The sequence below is a fragment of the Bubalus kerabau genome, chromosome 4 (assembly GCF_029407905.1).
Source record: "Bubalus kerabau isolate K-KA32 ecotype Philippines breed swamp buffalo chromosome 4, PCC_UOA_SB_1v2, whole genome shotgun sequence".
Taxonomy (NCBI): domain Eukaryota; kingdom Metazoa; phylum Chordata; class Mammalia; order Artiodactyla; family Bovidae; genus Bubalus; species Bubalus kerabau.
The window spans coordinates 88162942-88167430 of record NC_073627.1 but is presented as its reverse complement, the minus strand read 5'-3'; positions in this window follow the sequence as shown (position 1 = coordinate 88167430).

The following is a 4489-nucleotide window of genomic DNA, read 5'->3' as shown; positions in this document are numbered from 1 at the left end:
ATTCCAGACCCTCCCTGCTAAGGAGCCCATCAAAACTGGTGCTGCTGTGCTCATTTCAGCAGCACATACACTAAATCTGCGCTGCTTCTGTCCAGGAATCCTGTGTGCTCTTCCATCTTGGTCACACATGAGGCCTCTTCAATGCCCACATCATGACTAGTGGCTGGAAAAAGAAAGAGCAGAGGGTCTTCACTGGACTCAGTGGACCACAGGATGAGCCGTCTGGACTGGAGGTGGGAAATGAAAGAGAATGAGAGTGAGAGCAACAGGCTGACCTGAGGAGGTCTCCTGGGAGATGTCCTTGTCGACTGAAAAATATCCAGCAGTGTGAGAGCCAGGAGTTCAGTTTTGGGGGGAAGACTACAGGCTGGAAGACAGCCTCTCCTCAGCTCTGAGGACCTGCTCAAGGACTTAGCGGGAGGTCAGTGTATACGTGTTTGTAGTAAAGGGGTTACATGGCATCAAGCTCACATCTTGGTAGAAGGAGGCTGAGAGTCAGGAGGAACAGATGTCTCTATAAACAATGTCCGTGCTTTTCTAAGTATGAGAAGTTGCAAAAACTGGGTTCAAAAATTTTCTCTGGGAATTATCTAACTCTCTGCTGGCCTGTTGTGTCAGTTTTCCCAGCCTCGTTCCTGATCTCCCCCCTTAACTCCTATCAGGGAGTGTTGGAGGTCAGGGACTGCAGTGGGTATAGTGACTTCATTCGTGTAGAACAAGATGGCAAATGACATTTTAGTTGTCATCCTGAAGGAGAAACATCAGAGCTAAAATGGGTAGGTGCTTTTTCTTTGTTCTTAAACTCACTGAAAAAGTCAAGAGTTAAAACGACAAAGATTTCAGGAGTCAGTCAACTCCTGTAGGTTTAATAACATTATTTCACTAAATTTCATTGATGAAATAACTCATAAAATCTTAAGAGTTCTTGCTGTGTTGCTTGTGGGATCTCAGTTCCCCAATCAGGGATTGAACCCGGCCTGCAGCAGTGAAAATATAGGATCCTGATGATTAGACCTCTAGGAAACTCTAGGAAATACTTTCTTTTTCTTCTTCACTTGGCAGACATATCTAGTCTATTCTAACTACACAATAGTGATTTTGTGTTTTTGATTAGAACTTAGTGCTGTTCACTCAGACCACACCCAAATCACCCCACGAAAACATAGACAGTACCCTTTGGCATTTGTAGTGGATTAGGGTCCTCTGTCATCTCACTCTCCCGGATCTACTTGTTTCGTTCATTCCTAAATATCATCTTCAATTGAACTCTTGACTTTTTTGATGGGTTCTTTAAGAAAAATCATTGTGGAGCCACTAAGGTGTTCCCTTGTATCTTTGGTACATTAGGAATAGTTCAGTTGTCAAGATTTATGTTTCTCTCTAGTTGCATGACTGATTATAACCTAATAGTGTTAATGAGAGGACTGAGTCAAAATTTGAAAGAACTTAGAAAAGTGGCTAGTCCATTAGTAGCAAGCAATAAAATTCAGTTATTATTTTTTAATATCACAATTACTATTATCTAGAATAAGATCAGAATCTTTAAAATCATCTAATTCCTTTCCTTTTAATTCCAGCTTTCCCAAACATCTTCTCAGTGCCCAGGTGTATTTATCACCTACACAAATGCTCAGCTAAGCTAGATTCCACGATCCTGCCAGAGAGGGTTATTGTTCTAACAACTGGGTTCTGTTTGTCAGTCTCTTGTGAGCCGGTGGGTGTGTCTTATTCCTTCTTTCCTTATTACTGATCACATGTGGATTATATGAAACAAACATCAAACAACTATTATACAAAGCTGAAAGCAGCCAATAGAGCCAAGGCTTGGCCTTTATTGAGCTTCCATCAGAAGCAGCTGTGTCCCAGCATTTCCTTGTTCATATTGGCCTCATCCTCCCCCTCTGCCACAGCCCTGTCCCCAGCTGTGCTGCACTGAAGTTTGCTAACTCAGAATACGTCACTGTGTCAAGGGAAAACCACTTCCCTTCTTCCACATTCATGACATTGAAGACTTACACTTGCTTTCTTTTGTCCACAAAACACATCTCCAATTGCACTTTCTAGGAAACTTGCAAAGAGAAACGAAATCTAAAGTCTTGAAAGTGATAGAGATGCAGCCCCTATGGCTTTCTTTACTTTCCTTTATCTCATCATGAATTAGAACTAGATCAGGAGCACTAAGACAAATCTTGTCCAGTAAGTCACTAAGTGAATGCTGCTGCTGCTGCTAAGTCGCTTCAGTCGTGTCCAACTCTGTGCGACCCCATAGATGGCAGCCCACCAGGCTCCTCTGTCCCTGGGATTCTCCAAGCAAGAACACTGGAGTGGGTTGTCATCTCCTTCTCCAGTGCATGAAAGTGAAAAGTGAAAGTGAAGTCGCTCTGTCGTGTCTGACTCTTCTCGACCCCATGGACTGCAGCCCACCAGTCTCCTCCATCCATGGGATTTTCCAGGCAAGAGTACTGGAGTGGGGTGCCATTGCCTTCTCTGTACTAAGTGAATATAGGCTATTAAAAACTAAATGAAATATTATACTCAAGTAAAGGAAAAAAAGGGTATTTCTCCTGACCTACTAGCTTGGTCCTCACTGCCCTGAATTCTCAGAGGAACAGAGATGCCCATGGAATTCAGCTGGCTTAAGCCACAGTTAGAACTGGACATGGAACAACAGACTGGTTTCAAATCGGGAAAGGAGTATGTCAAAGCTGTATATTGTCACTCTGCTTAGTTAACTTATATACAGAGTACATCATGAGAAATTCTGAGAGGATGGAGCATAAGCTGGAATCAAGATTGCCAGGAGAAATATTAATAACCTAAGATATACAGGTGACACCACCCTTATGGCAGAAAGTGAAGAAGAATAAAGAGCTTCTTGATGAAAGTGGAAAAGGAGAGTGAAGAAGTTGGTTTAAAGCTCAACATTCAGAAAACTAAGATCATGGCATCTGGCCCCACAACTTCATGGCACATAAATGGGGAAACAATGGAAACAGTGGCAGGCTTTATTTTGGGGGGCTCCAAAATCACTGCAGATGGTGAGTGCAGCCATGAAATTAAAAGACACTTGCTCCTTGGAAGAAAAGTTATGACCAACCTAGACAGCATATTAAAAAGCAGAGACATTACTTTACCAACAAAGGTCCATCTAGTCAAATACAGCTATGGTTTTTCCAGTAGTCATGTATGGATGTGAGAGTTGGACTATAAAACAAAGCTGAACACCAAAGAATTGATGCTTTTGAACTGTGGTGTTGGAGAAGACTCTTGACAGTCCCTTGGACAGCAAGGAGATCCAACCAGTCCATCCTAAAGGAAATCAGTTCTGAATATTTATTGGAAGGACTGATGTTGAAGCTCAAACTCCAACACTTTGGCCATCTGATATGAAGAACTGACCTATTGGAAAAGACCCTGATGCTGGGAATGATTAAAGGCAGGAGGAGAGGGGGACAGCAGAGATGAGACGGTTGGATGGCATCACTGACTCAATGGACATGAGTTTGAATAAGCTCCAGGAGTTGGTGATCTACAGGGAAGCCTGGTGTGCTGCAGTCCATGGGGTTGCAAAGAGTCAGACACAACTGAGTGGCTTAACTGAACTGAACTGAATGAACAAGTGAAGCTCAACCCTTGGTTCTGTGAAATAGCTTCTAATCAGAAACAACATCATCATTGAATCTCCTACCTCAAGCTCAGAAAATTTCAGTAGAACAAGTGCTCAATAGTAAAAGGGTTGAATAATTAAATCTATACTTGGTCAAATAAAAATTATTTGTCTACTAAGGCTAGGGCTTCCCTGGTAGCTCAGATGGCCAAGACTTGTTCTGTGAGGCAGGACACCCAGGTTCAATACCTGGGTCCTTTTTATTTTTATTAAGGTTAAGGGAGTGCAGTTGGATTAATTCCTCCACTTATTGCACAAATACACATTTGCTCTTAGCGTCTGAAGGCTGCTTACAGTATGGACACCTGAGGACATGGATCAGGAGAAGAGGAAGTCACCACAGAGTAACAGGGTCCTTCACACAAACACTGCAGGGGAGAGGGAAGGGGTTCTGGAAGATGACTTTTTTTCTCAACAAGTAAACAGGCCCTCCACAGAAAGGAGATTTTCAAGCCCTCAGGGTTCTGAGGATTGAGCCTGCTCTCGGGGAGGGGGGGGGGGTATCCAGCAGGTTTGGAAGCAGACCCTGTCATTCTAGAGGACAGGGTGAGGCTCCATGTCATCTCTCCCTTACGAAGTGCTGCTTGGAAAATAGAGTTGTTCTGGATTTAGAGTCTCTTCACCCATGTTTCCTGAGAAGAACCAGGCTTATGGTGAAATTATTGGCTCAGTCTGCGGAGGACAACAGGTCTCCAGTAAGAAAATGGTGGAAAGAAAGGGTGATGTCTGTAACAGTCCTGACCTCATGGTCCCCTGAAGCACAACCACAGGGACCTGCAGGAAATTGTTCTAGAAAGAACAGAAACATGGAAGAAGATCTTG